This window comes from Nomascus leucogenys, chromosome 22a, assembly GCF_006542625.1.
Source record: "Nomascus leucogenys isolate Asia chromosome 22a, Asia_NLE_v1, whole genome shotgun sequence".
Classification (NCBI taxonomy): domain Eukaryota; kingdom Metazoa; phylum Chordata; class Mammalia; order Primates; family Hylobatidae; genus Nomascus; species Nomascus leucogenys.
The window spans coordinates 16,491,512-16,506,128 of record NC_044402.1 but is presented as its reverse complement, the minus strand read 5'-3'; the positions used below and the strand labels follow the sequence as shown (position 1 = coordinate 16,506,128).

The following is a 14,617-nucleotide window of genomic DNA, read 5'->3' as shown; positions in this document are numbered from 1 at the left end:
TTTTTTTGACAGTCTCACTCTGTAGCCCAGGCTGGAGTGCAGTGGTGCAATCTCAGCTCGCTGCAAACTCCGCCTCCCAGGTTCAAGCGATTCTCCTGCCTCAGCCTTCTGGGTAGCTGGGATTACAGGCACCTGCCAGCAAGCCCGGCTAATTTTTGTATTTTTAGTAGAGATGGGGTTTCACCAACTGATTTCAGTGGCCAGGCTGGTCTCGAACTCTTGACCTCAAGCGATCCGCTCGCCTTGGCCCCCCAAAGTGCTGGGATTGCAGGGGTGAGCCACCATGCCTAACTCATCCATTCTTTTTTTTTATTTTTTTAAATTGAGATGAGGTCTTGCTCTGTTGCTGAGGCTAGTCTCAAACTCCTAGCCTCCAGTGATCCTCTTGCCTCATCCTCCCAAAGCACTGGTGGTGTGAGGTACCGTGCCCGGCCACCTTCCCTGTTCTATAGGGAGACAGAGGTCCTGAGAGGTGAAAGGACTTGCCCAAGGCACTGTGTGACAAGTTAGTGATCAACCCAAGAAGGACTAGGGCTTGCCCACTGTACCATAGAGACACACACATCAACAGCTCCAATTTCATTTCTAATCTTCCAGCTTTCCTCTTCTGCTCTTCCAGCACTAAACTCTTAGTCATCCTTCCCCGTGCAAGAAGGCTGTGAATGGTATTTTGCTAGGACTCTCTACAAGGCAAAGCCCCAGGCTAGAAAAAGCAATCAGACTAACCATATGTGAAAGACACGCGGGCTCCTATTAGCAGAAACAATACAACGCCAGTGCCACAAATGTCTCATTTCAATAATACGCTAACAAAAATCCCATGACCTTCAGCAGTATAAGCCAGACCAACTTTGTAACAAAGAAAGTGGACCAACAGGTTAAGAGGACCTTGCCGGCCAGCAAGGTGGAGTGCGACATGGCATTTGAGAACATTGATCCAGCTGATCGTTAAGAGCAGCGCTGAGCCTGCAAATCCCAAGAGGTGAGTGATACCATCCTGAACAGCATACCCGGCAGCTGCCAGAGACTCAGCCCTCAGTAATTCCCGGATCCCACACTCTGAGCTGCACTACCTCCAGCTCCCAAGGGGATATCCTGAGTCAACAGGTAGGACAGCCTGAGGATGGCTCTTAGCAAGATGACGTGATCCATCATGTGTTCTCTCTACACCCAGGAACCTTAACCATTGTGAGAACCACCTGGATTATAAACCAAGACCCTGGGAGGTTCTGCCAAGACACACACCTGTATTCACCAGCTGAACTTTCTGTGGATCTCAATGAGAAATAAATAAGAAAAGGACTGTTTTCTAAGATCTCACCTGCCAAATGTGAACTAGGACCTTCAAAAGAGAGAAGTGGGCCAGGCATCATGGCTCACGCCTGTAATCCCAGCACTTTGGGAGGCCAAGGTGGGCAGATCACAAGGTCAGCAGTTCGAGACCAGCCTGACCAACATGGTGAAACCCCGTCTCTACTAAAAATACAAAAATTAGCCAGGCATGGTGTCACATGCCTGTAATCCCAGCTACTCAGGAGGCTAAGGTAGGAGAATTGCTTGAACCCAGGAGGCGGAGGTTGCAGTGAGCCGAGATCACGCCACTGTACTCCAGCCTGAGTGACAGAGCAAGACTCCGTCTCAAAATAAAAACAAAAAACAAAAAAAAAGAGAGAAGAGGATGCTACAACATGGATGAACCCTGAAAGCAAGCTAAGTGAAATAAGGCAGAATAAATAAAACAGATACTGTCTGATTCCACATAGAAGAGGTATCTAGAGTAGTCAAATTCAGAGAGACAGAAAATGGAATGACGGTTGCTAGAGGCTCAGGAAGGCGGAGTAGGGAGTTTAATGGGTACAGAGGTTCAGTTTTACAAGACGAAAAGAGTTCCGGAGGTTGGTTGTACAACAATGTAAATGCACTTAACACTACAGAACTGCATACTAACAAAATAGTTAAGATGGTAAATTATATGTCTTTTACCACAATTTTTTTTTTTTTTTTTTTTTTTTTGACAACAGGGTCTTGCTCTGTCACACAGGCTGGAGTGTTGTGGTACAATCTCAGCTCACCGCAGCCTCCACCTCCTAGACTCAAGCAATCCTCCTGCCTCAGCTCTCAGAGTAGCTGGGACTACAGGCACACACCACTATGCCTGGCTAAGTTCTTTTTTTTTTTTGTAGGACAGGGTCTCACTATGTTGCCCAGGCTGGTCCCGAACACCTGGGCTCAAGTGATCTGCCCACTTCAACATAAATAATTTTTGTTAATGTATAAAAAAAGAGAGGAGTAGGGAGGGGAGGAGGGAGAGGAGTAGGAAGGGAAGAAGGGAGGGGGAGGAAGAAGAAAGAACAGAGAGATTGAGATGATAAGAAGGACTCTGAAGAAATGAATGAAAGCCTAAAGTGCTTGGGGTGCGAAGAAAGGAAGAATATCTGAATGTCCCCCGTGGTTAGCTTTCTGCCAGAATGGTCCACAGCACACGACAAAGCAGAAAGCTCAAACCAACGGGGATGGGGTGGGGGGAAAAATGGGTGTAGCAAGACCAGCCCACCCTGATTTAGCACTCATGGAGGCCAGAGCTTACCCACTACTCTTAAGCAACCGAGCACAGAGTCCTATCATACTCTTAGCGCTGGAGATGGACTGTGATGCCAATCCCTTCGGATGGGTGACATCTACCAACAGACTGTGTTTCCCCAGGAATAAAATAGTCAAAGCAGTTGTAACAAAGGGAGAAAGACCCCCCAAAAAATCCTCAAAATTCCATCGTTTTGCCTCATAACTGGGGATTAATCACCAGGAAATAGAAAACCAAATGTGACCTACGCCACACTGTAACAGGGGCTCTTTGAGTGAAGGATATCAGTCGCTGGCATTTGGAACACGGCAACCAGAGCAGGCTGGACAGAGACGTGTGTGGGAAGCTTCACAAAATACCACTCAGTGTTTGAGAAGCATCACTAAGAGCACAGATGAAAGTTCGGGTTCTCGGGGACACTCTTGACACTTTTCTAACCTTCCAAAGAAGCTTGAGTTTCCCGGCAATTAAAAGGGATCTCTGTGGCCACAGGGTCTAATCCAGGGTGAAGTGGAGAGACCACGGGATTTGGACTCAGGAAATTTGTTTAAAACACAGACTGAAAGTCTTTTAACTTGTCAAAGTCTCAATTCCAGGCCTGCAAGCCGGGGGCAAATGATAATATCTAGTGTGTGAGAATAAAATGAGATGATGGGTAAGAAAAAAAATGCTTTCTAGACTGCAAAAATCCCAGAGGTGGTTTTTCTTTTTGTTGTTTTTGTTTCTGAGACAGAATCTTGCTCTGTCGTTCAGGCTGGAGCACAGTGGTATGATCTGGGCTCACTTCAACCTCTGCCTCCCGGGTTCAAGCAATTCTCCTGCCTTAGCCTCCCGAGTAGCTGGGATTACAGGCACACACCACCATGCCTGGCTACTTTTTGTGTTTTTAGTAGAGACACGGTTTCGCCATTGGCCAGGCTGGTCTCGAACTCCTGACCTCAAGTGATCCACCTGCCTTGGCCTCCCAAAGTGCTGGGATTACAGGTGTGAGCCACCACGCCTGGGCCCAGTGGTAGTCTTGATTGCAAGCAAACCCCAGTTCAGAGTTAACTGACACACTCAAGGCCACACAGCAACATAGTGGCTGTTATCAGGTGGGCACCAGCACTTCCTCCTAGACATCCTTAACTCTCCCAACTTGGCCATTTTTTCCATTCCTGTGACAGATGAGGTAACTGCACTTTTCTCTTCCTCTTTTCTTTAAGGATTCTTTGAGATGTTCTAATTGCAAATATTTCTCAGTCTAAAGTAGCAACAGTTACTAAATACCCAAGAAGCAGCTTCACAGATGTCACTTACTCTAAAGAATGCTTAAAAAAAAAAAAAAAAAAGTAACTCTGTTGGCTCACCCCTGTAATCTCAGCACTTTGGGAGGTCCAGGCAGGAGGATCACTTGAGCCCAAGAGTTTGAGACCAGCCTGGGAAACACTAAAAATAAAACTTTTTTTATTCTACAAAAAATAAACAAAATTAGCCCAGTGTGGTGGCATGTGCCACTGGTCTCAGCTACTCAGGAGGCTGAGGTGGGTGGATTGCTTAAGCCCAGGAGTTCCAAAGCTGCAGTGAGCCTTGATCGCACCACTGCACTCCAGCCTAGGCAACAGAGCAAGACCCTGTCTCAAAAAAAAAAAAAAAAAAAAGCTCCATGCAGAATCCTGCAAAGATCCAAAATGGGCACTCAATCAAGAGACAGAAAGAGACCAGGTAGAAACCTGCCAAGAGTGGCCCATTTCAGAGGCTGACAATTACTGAGGAGGCATGACTGAAGTGATCAGACCACAACCAGCTAGGCCCACCAACACTATAACTGAGAGTGTGGCAAGATTACTCAGAGGGCAATACACCAATCAAGATAAGAAATGGAATTGCTCTGTAAACTTAACCAAATGTTGAAACTGGAGACTCAACTGATTTCAAAGGTATCAGCCTGCACATAGTTCTTGTGTGCCCAATACCACCAGGACCCATGAGAATCTGACAGGTGGCAGCTGCTCTGGCACCGTATCTATTGAGCTATTTTATTTTACTTTTAAACAATTATCATTTTACTTTATTTCAGAATAAGTTTACAGTTGAAAAATGATGTTTACTATCAACATTATACGAACAAAACTTTTATAGCAAAACCTTGGTATGTGAGCATTAATAATCCAAATACTATACAGATACAGAAGATATTTTAAAAATGGAAATGACATACTCCAAAGGCTGTAACAGGCACTATATATATATATATATATATGCTTGCACTAGGTCCATAAGCATTATACTATAATTCATCAAATGTCATCCAATAAGTTGCAGATTTTTCAATACTATGTACTGAAAAGATACAAAGGACTATCATAACTTCCCTTAACATTGAAAAAAACATGGGGCCGGGTGTGGTGGCTCACACCTGTAATCCCAGTTGGGAGGCGCATGTGGGCGGATCACTTGAGGCCAGGAGTTCGAGACCAGCCTGACCAACATGGCGAAATCCTGTCTGTACTAAAAATACAAAAATTAGTTGGGCATGGTGGCAGGCACCTATAACCCTAGCTACTCGGGAGGCTTAGGCACGAGAATCACTTGAACCCAGGAGGCAGAGGTTACAGTGAGACGAGATCGTGCCACTGTACTTCAGCCTGGGTGACAGAGTGAAATTCTGTCTAAAAAAAAAAAAAAAAAAGAAAAGAAAAAACAAAAAGAAAAAGCATGTATTAGCAAGACTACAAAATCAGAGCAGAAAGCCAAACTAACAAATAATTCCTTAGGCTTTAGGAGAAGTAATACATCTATGGCTTTTCTCATGTTCATTTTTGCAACTGGTTAGCAAGTCTGGCAGGCAGAAAAGAAAAAATTAGAATATAATAAAACATTAAAGACACCATTTAGAAGGCATCTGATATTTAACATGTTCAAAATTGGAAAACAGACACTGAGCTTGATTTTTGGGCAACACTGCGAGGTACTACATAGCAAAAGCACTGTTTCCTCCCATCAATCTGTTGACATAAAAATCTCTTATGCAGAAAAGTAAGTTTTCAAATGACACGGTAGAAATACATACAAGATGAATAATTCAAATTTATACTTTTGGTTTTTAGTAACTATAAAGAATATAGGTCTTTCAAGGACAAAGAACCTGAATTTGGTCCTTAATATGAAATGTTCTTACATTTTTTAAAAGCGTGGGCTGAAATACGTACTCCTGCTGACAGCGTGTCCACACTGCCAAAGGTGAACATGTGCTCACAATAAGAAAAAAGTTGTACATTTCTCAGGGCACATTACTACTACATCATATTGAAATTGTCTAAAAGATAAAAATGTACCTCTTAGTTTATTTTTCAACAAGCAATTAAACATACATGGAAAACTGAATCATGCAGTATTTTTACCTATCAGGTACTATGTTTGTGATATGAGGGGAACAGATTTCTTTTTTTTCCCTTTAAATCCATAGTGTTCACAAGTCACCACGTGGAACTAAAATCACACGCACACAGGCAAATCATGAAGAAATGTTAAGTATTTCAAAATGCCCACAGAGTCGTGCCAGAAACGATGCTGTGTCTATAGCACAGAATTGTCGGAGGCCAAAACTAAAGTGGTAGGTGCTACTGCAACTTCCAGCTCTTCACTGCTACTTTTTTATGTGTTTGATGGAGGGACTCAGGTGAGGGGGTTCACTGACCAACTTGGATCCATCCCATGCTGTCCTGAACTGCTGAGGGACAGGAAATTCTCTGTCATTACCACCCTGACAGATAAGTATATTCATTTTGGATGACATGATGCTCACAATCTCACAGTCTAATGCATCTTCCCCAAGTTAGGTATGTGTGGCAACCTTCTGTCTTATTAGTGGAAATTGCTGGTACTCTCCCCATTACCTGGATTTGAATGTCCTTGGAGTTGGTCATTTCCACAATGCCCACCACACTGTCAAACACCAGACCGAACTTCTTACAGTTTTCCACTGGAATGGAGTTTACTTTCCCTTTCGTCGGGAGAGTTGATTTTTCACATTTGAAGATGTAAGCCGCTTGTTTCAGCTCAGTCTCTGAAATCACAAGGTCATTCCTGTCTTCTTGGTACTCTGCTCTCCATTTACTTCCTTCCAACTTGAACAGGGGTGCATGTTTCTGGGAAGGATGTTTGGGAGATGTGGGACTTGGAGTGTAGCTTCTGGTGGGGAGACGCAGTTTGCCCTCCGTGAGCCTGCAGGCTGGGATACTTATATAGGCCTTCTGGTCATCTGTGACGTGCCAGAGCCCTGATTCTGCCGGGTTAGGCTTCTCCCTGGTTAAGCCGGGCAAATAAAGCTGAGCATGATGGAGAGGACTTTTCTTTTGTGTCTTCATCCTCAAAAAGTGGAGGGGCCGTGGAGGAGGTGGAGGAGGAGGATGTGGAGAAAGGTCAGGCCCTCAGGAAAGAACAGAAAGCGCTGATGTGGGTGCTGCGGACCTGTTCTGCTCCACGTGAGGCCCGTGGTGTGGTGCTCCTTGAGGCATGCTTGAAACTCACTCCAAATGTTCACATATGACCTCACCCAGTCCATACGGTGTAAATCATGTTTGTAGCCCCTTTAAGACTCTGTTAGCGTAAAAGGTGGCAGCATCACACATCTCGTTGACGTTAAGTACTGGATTTGGGGGACACAGTTATGCAATCAAAGGTAGGGAGGCTTTTGCTGACATCTGAGAGACGACTAAACATGTTACTCCCTCAGTTTCTCTCTCTGAAGGTTTGGACTTCTGAATCTTTTCTGATTTGGGTTTCAGAAATGCAGCCATGCATTCTCTCAGGGTTGTTGGTCATGAGATGCCATCAGAAGGAAAGCCCCGTAACACCCCTTCTGCACGAGTCTCCGTGTCACCAGCAAGGATCCTACTGTTCTTTAAAAACTTGGCCACCATGCTGTTCATCAGCTTATCAAAGGCTTCCACGGAGGGTGCCACACCTCCACAGACACTCTTGCCTACCCCGCCATCCCCAGGGGGCCTGTGGGACTCTGCAGACAGCGACTCCAGGCGGCTGACGGCCCACTCCAGTCTTTCCAGCAGTCCCTGCATGTCTGCCATTCTGCTTTGCTGCCCTGGGGTCCTGTCTTTGGCAATGCAAATCTGTGGCTGGCCACTCATGCTCTCTTCCCGTGGCCCTTACTGTGTTGTTTTAAATATACTGAAGTTTCATCACATTCCCCAAAGCCTGCCATGAAGTTGGGACTTCATTCCTTGAACGTGTTTGCGAACTGCTATTGACCTACGGCCGGATTTCTGAACCTCAGCATTACTGACATTCTGGATTGGGTAATTCTTGTCCTGGGACGCTACACTGTGGATGGTAAGATGCTCAGCAGTCTTCCTGGCCTCCCACTAGACACCACTGACAACCACCTCATCAGCTGTGACAACCAAAAATGTTTCCAGTTATTGCTGTGTGTCCACTGGGGAATAAAACTGCTCCCAAATGAGAACCCAGGAACACTGGCCCCAATCTCTCCACTCAGCAAGTCCCAAACCTCCCTCTCCACTTTTCAGCAGGCACCGTCACCTCCTCTTTTCTAAACCAAGGACATGCCCTTCCTTCCACCTCCATTCACTGGCTCCATTATTTCTGCCTGCGTGTGCATCTTCTTACTTGCCAAAGTAACATCTCTATTACCCTTCTTTTCCTCTGGAATCTTTCCTCCCTCCACTACCCCTTGTCTCTACTCACCTCCCCCTTCCCAGGACTGATGATTTCTTATCTTAAAAATCGCCACACGTAAACTGGTGTCCAAGTCCTCCTTTTTGCTCTCATTATTCTCTCCTGCACTCACAAATCTCAAGAGCTGGGACCGACAGCCCAGCCTCCACTCCCTCATGTCACCACCACAATCTCTTCCCGCCAGGGGTCACCTGGGTCCCCCAGTTCCCCAGGTGCTATGGTTTGCATGTGTCCCTCCAAAACTCAGGTGTTGCCAAGGTGATAGTGTTAAGAGGTAGGGCCTTTAAAAGGTGATTAGGCCAGGAGGGCTCCTTTCTCATGAATGGGATTAGATACCCATATAAAGTATGGGCTTAAAGGAGGGAGTCACCCCCCTTTTCTGCCTTCTGCCATGTGAACACAGTGCTTCTCTTCTCTGGAGGGTACAGCGTTCAAGGCCCCATTTTGCAAGCAGCCCTCACCAGACAATGAACCTACCACAGCCTTGATCTTGGACTTCCCAGCCTCCAGCATAGCGAGAGATCTATTGTTTGTAAATTACCCAGTTTGTGACAGCAGCACAAACAGACTAAGAGGAGGGGTCACTGCCCTTGATGTCACTCCAGCCTCTCTCCCCTCCCCACCGCACGACCTCCCACGTGCACTCACATGAGAGGCCTCTTTCTGGGTTACACAAACTTTCTATTACTTTTGACAACATCTCTTAAAAATCCTTTCCACATTTAGCTACAAAACACCCTCCTGGCCTGGGTTCGGCTCCTCCCACTCTTCTTCCCGGTCAGTGGGCTAGCTGTCTGTCCAGGCTCGGCCCCACCATCAGAGCATGGTGAGTTCTAGAACACCTAGAGTTCTAGCCCTCTCCTCTTTTCTTCTCATGCTCTTTTCCTAGGAGATTTTGTGGAAAGGTTGGGTTTGCCACTTCCCCAATGCCAGCTGATTCTGTTTCCAGATGCTGGAGGGTATCTCCAGCGGGCTCTGCACAGAGCAGCTTTCAGCTGCCCCAGCCCCCACATCCGCTCAAACCAGAAGGCAGCTTCCCCCCTCTGCCTCGCTTGCCAGCTCCCAGGGCACACTCTCCATGCTGCCCAGGGTTTATCAGCGTCTATTCATTTGCTGGGGCTGCCATAACCAAGTGCCAGAGACAGGGTGGTTTAAGCAACAGAAATTCCTCCTCTCACAGTCCTGGAGGGCAGAAGTCCAAGACCAAGGGGTCACGGGGCTGGTTCCTCCAGAGGGCTGTCGGGGAGAATCTGTTCCCGGCCTCCCTCGCAGCCGCTGGTGTTTGCTGGTGTTCTCTGGCTTGCAGGGGCATTGCCCTGCCTTCATCTTTACACGGCATTCCCCCGTGTGTGCAGCTGTCTTCAAATTCCCCCCTTTTCTAAGGACATCGTCATGTTGAGTCGGGGGTCCACCCCACTCCAGTGTGACCTCATCTTAACTAATGATATCCTGCAAGGACCTTATTGGAAATACGGGCACATTGGAACTAAGGGCACATTCTGAGGAACTGGGAGTTAGGACATCAACATATGAACGGGGCGGCGGTTGGGGGTGGGGGGAGAGAAGCACAATTTGCCCCAGACGGTGGCTATCTCCCTTCCACATGCAGTCTCTCCAGGCTATATATACCGAGACACCTGTAGCTATCTTTTCCTGAATCCCTAATACCTACTGCAGTGCTTGGAACCTGGCTGGCACAAATGTCTGTTGAGGGAAGTAGAGTTTATCCTTTAATTCAGCATTCCTCAAAGAACAAAATAGAAGAAAACAACGGGCCCAGCCTTTGGTAATCATCTGGCAAATGTTCTAGTTCAAAATTCTGGAGGCTCTGACACCTTCCTCAGATACGTCCCTGCCTCCAGTCCCCATCGGGGCCCACCCATTCTTCCCAAGGGCTCCTGTACTTTCCTTTCCTTTCCTTTCTGTTTCTACTCCCAGGCCTGGGGTCAGCTCAAGTTAAGATGTCCTCTCCTGAATCCTAATAGGCCTCCCTGTCTCCAGCCTCTCTCCCCACAACAGGCCGCCCTGCCTGACACCTCAGCAGCCTTCTCAAAGCACAGCATCTTCAGGCGCAGTCCCCAGGGCTTGCCAACTTGGAGAGGTGCCCAGAGTGCTATCAGGGGTGGGGGACTGGTATCACCAGAGCTGCGCAATGTCAACAAAGCCTCTCATTTTTCATGTGTCTCATACACTGAGTCTCCATGTGCGTCTTCATTCGAAGAGTTTGGTGGCTACAGAAGTGTGAATGTGCCAGAGGCGACTGAACCACAGCAACTCCATCATGAATAGGGGCTGGGTAAAATGAGGCTGAGACCTACTGGGCCGCCTACCCAGATGGTGAAGGCATTCTAAGTCACAGGATGAGACAGGAGGTCGGCACAAGATGCAGGTCACAAAGACCTTGCTGATAAAACAGGTTGCATTAAAGCCAGCTGAAACCCACAGAAACGAGATGGCAATGAGAGTGACCTCTGGTCGTCCTCACTGCTACACTCCCACAGCACCATGACAGTTTACAAATGCCATGGCAACAACAGGAAGTTACCCTATATGGTCTAAAAAGGGGAGGCATGAATAATCCACCCCTTGTTTAGCATATCATCAAGAAATAACCATAAAAATGGGCAACCAGCAGCCATTGGGACTGCTCTATATATGAAGTAGCCATCATTTTGTTCCTTTACTTTATTAATAAAGTTGCTTTCACTTTACTATATGGAATCGCCCTGAATTCTCTCTTGTTTGAGATCCAAGAACCCTCTCTTGGAGTCAGGATCCAGACCGCTTTCCTGTAACAAATGCTTATAGGGCAGGGTGAGAGCCGATTGGTTCTGGTACCCCTCAGAAGCCCTCCTGTTCCTTCCCAGCATGTCCTTCCTGCTCTCAATATGCCGCCTGGCACAGGTCTCCAGAACACCTGCACCCCGGAGGCTTCTTGGGCCCATCCAAGCCCAATCTCTCCCTCAGCTGCCTGAAATGCCCTCGACCCGTGTTCTCTTCACCTGTTACAGCCTATTCATCCTTTAAAGTTCAACTCGAATCCCAGGTACCCAGGATACATTATCTGGTCACTCTCACCCTACAACCTCTCCCTCCTCTGAATCCTTCTGGCAAATACCTTCTGTCAGCTCATCTGGGAATTAATTGCACTCTGCAGTGTCTTCCCATTCTAACGCCTTATACCTTTAACCCACAGGTATGTGTGTCTCACCTTACCATGGCAGACGTCACGTGAGCAGAGGCTAACAGTGACTCCTCTCTTAGAACCTGGCCAGGTTCACAGTACACGGAAGATGGTTGTCATTATTCTAAGTGATTCTGAAAAACAGCACGAATGCTACCTGCACCTCCCACACAGAATTATCTCAAATGCTAAGGATTCTTTTTTTCCTTTTTTTTTTTTTTGAGGCAGGGTTTCACTCTGTCACTCTGTCACCCAGGCTGGAGTGCAGTGGCATAATCACAGCTCACTGCAGCCTCAACCTTCCAGGCTCAAGCAATCCTCCCACCTCAGCCTCCTGAGTAGCTGGGACTACAGGTGCAGCCACCATGCCTGGCTAATTTTTGCATTTTTTTTTTTTTTTGAGACTGGTTCTTGCTATGTTGCCCAGGCTGGTCTTGAACTCCTAGGCTCAAGAGCTCCTCCTGCCTCAGCCTCTCAAAATACTGGGATTACAGGAGTGAGCCACCATGCCCGGCCAGGATTTTTAAAACATCTCTTATAAACATAATTAAATCTCTCACAAAGAAACTAGCCTATAGTAACACAGTTTCTTCACTATCATCATCTCAAATAAAAACTCAAAAATCTTTAAAAATGGAAAGAAAATTATAAATCTCATTAATAGTAAGTAATAGATTAGGTAATTTGGATTCCTCTTTTCTGCAATTTCTTGATTCCTTAGGAACAGATAACTAGATAAATACATGCATATTTTTTATAATATGGGATGCATGTTTTGAGTATATACTGAAAAAACTCTGCTTAAAACCACGGCTACGATTTTAGATGCATACAGCTTATGATACATCTCATGAACAGATGCAAAGGTGTTTATCATTATCTTTGTGCTACACAGTTTCTAATTTTACATATGAAAACCAAGGCATCATTCAGTATAAAGTACATTATTTGCATGATATATTTGCATTTGTAAAACACCCACATTTACTTTTACTGCTTAATCGGCCCTGATTTAAATGGGCCACTCTATATAAATGGAGCACACTGGTTCTCCACTCAATGGTGTTGATAAGAAAACTACTCCTTTTAGATGCAAATGAGCCCACTAATCACAATTAGAATGGTGGAGTTGAGAGAGGCAGAGCAGCTGGGCCAAGAGCTCCCAGTCTAGTAGGGCCAGTTTGGTTCTAGCTTCATCTCTGAAGCAGCAGCTTGGGACTTCCCCAGAGGACATCTGCCTAGGGGCCCCAGGGATAATCTCAACATTTCTCAATGGAGTCTCGCTCTGTCACCTAGGCTGGAGTGCAATGGCACGATTTCAGCTCCCTGCAACCTCCACCCCCTGGGTTCAAGCGATTCTCCTGCCTCAGCCTCCTGAGTAGCTGGGATTACAGGTGCCTGCCACCATGCCTGGCTAATTTTTGTATTTTTTAGTAGAGGCGGGGTTTTGCCATGTTGGTCAGACTGGTCTCGAACTCCTGACCTCAGGTCATCCACCTGCCTCGGCCTCCCAAAGTGCTGGGATTACAGACGTGAGCCACCGCGCCCAGCCTAAACTCAACATTTCTAAAGGGGCTGGAGAAGAGGAGAAACAGCTTCAGAATTTGGGCCTGCTGTGCTAGTGTGGATGAATCTATCCATGGCCTTTGTTATCCCAAACCTGTCCAAAGTGCCAGATATTAAGCAATACGATTCAAACGTAAGTGGAGTCATAGGAAGGAGAATAGCATTTGTAAAACTAACAGAGGAAAGGCAAGTAAAAGGAAAAGCTAAGTAACTATATAAGACATTACCCAGACTAATGCCACGGAGGCGGCGCAAAAGACATCCCCTTGAAACGGTGCAGGCACTCTGAAAAAATAGTATGGCGGTTCCTTAAAAAATTAAACATAGGGGCCAGGCGCGGTGGCTCATGCCTGTAATCCCAGCACTTTGGGAAGCCGAGGCGGGCGGATCACGAGGTCAGGAGATCGAGACCATCCTGGCTAACACGGTGAAACCCTCTCTACTAAAAATACAAAAAAATTAGCCGGGCGTGGTTGCAGGCCCCTGTAGTCCCAGCTACTCAGGAGGCTGAGGCGAGAGAATGGCGTGAACCCGGAAGGCGGAGTTGCAGTGAGCTGAGATCGTGCCACTGAACTCCAGCCTGGGCAACAGAGCAAGACTCCATCTCAAAAAAAAAAAAAAAAAATTAAACATAGGAATGCCATAAAATCTAACAGCTCCGATTCTGGATATATACCCAAAAGAACTGAAAGCAGGGATTTGAAGAGATACTTGTACACCCATACTCATAGAAACATTATTCACATCTGGGTACGGTGGCTCACGCCTATAATCCCAGCATTTTGGGAGGCCAAGGCAGGAGAATTGCTTGAGGCTAGGAGTTCGAGACCAGCCAGGGCTACATAGCAAGACCCTGATTCTACAAAAAAAAAAAAAAATATTTTTAAGTCACCAGGTATGGTGGCACACACCTGCAGTCCCAGCTACTTGGGAACCTGAGGCAGGAGGATGGCTTGAGCCCAGGAGTTCAAAGTTACAGTGAGCTATAATCACGCTACTGCACTCTGGCCTGGGTGACAGACAGAGAACATGTCTCTTAAAAAAACAAAACAAGAAGAAGAAAAGAGAAACATTATTCACAATAGCCAAGAGGTAGAAGCAACCTAACTGTCCCTCGACGGATGCATGGATAGACAAAACAAGAGAATAATACTCAGCCTTTAAAAGGAAGGAGACGCTCACATACGTTATAACATGAACCTTGAGGGCATTATGGTAAATGCAATAAGCCAGTCACAAAAAAGACAAACACTGTATGACTCCACTTATATAAGGTATCTAGAGTCATTGAACTCATAGATAGAAGGAGAATGGTGGTTGCCAGGAACTAGGTGGAGGGGAACAGAGGGAGTGGTTGTTTAATGAGTACAGGGTTTCAGTTTTGGAAGACGAAAAAAATGATGATGGCGTGCTGGCTGCCCAACAACTGAGTATCTTTAATGCCACTGAACTGTAAACTTTAAAAATGGCTGGATGGCACCACTGCACTCCAGCCTGGGCGACAGAGGGAGACTCCGTCTATTTTAAAATTAAAAAAAAAAAAAAAAAACAAAAAAGGCTGGATGGTACATTTTATTTCATGTGTCTTT

The 14,617-nt window shown here is 46.3% G+C and overlaps 1 protein-coding gene and 1 pseudogene across 5 annotated transcripts in view; both read right to left on the bottom strand.

Annotated features, from left to right (window-relative positions):
• The window catches only part of FOXN3 (forkhead box N3), a 461,477-nt gene that overhangs the window by 128,211 nt on the left and 318,649 nt on the right, over nucleotides 1-14,617 (bottom strand). The gene's annotated exons all lie outside the window — the stretch shown is intronic.
• LOC115832350 lies at nucleotides 5,510-8,780 on the bottom strand (annotated as a pseudogene).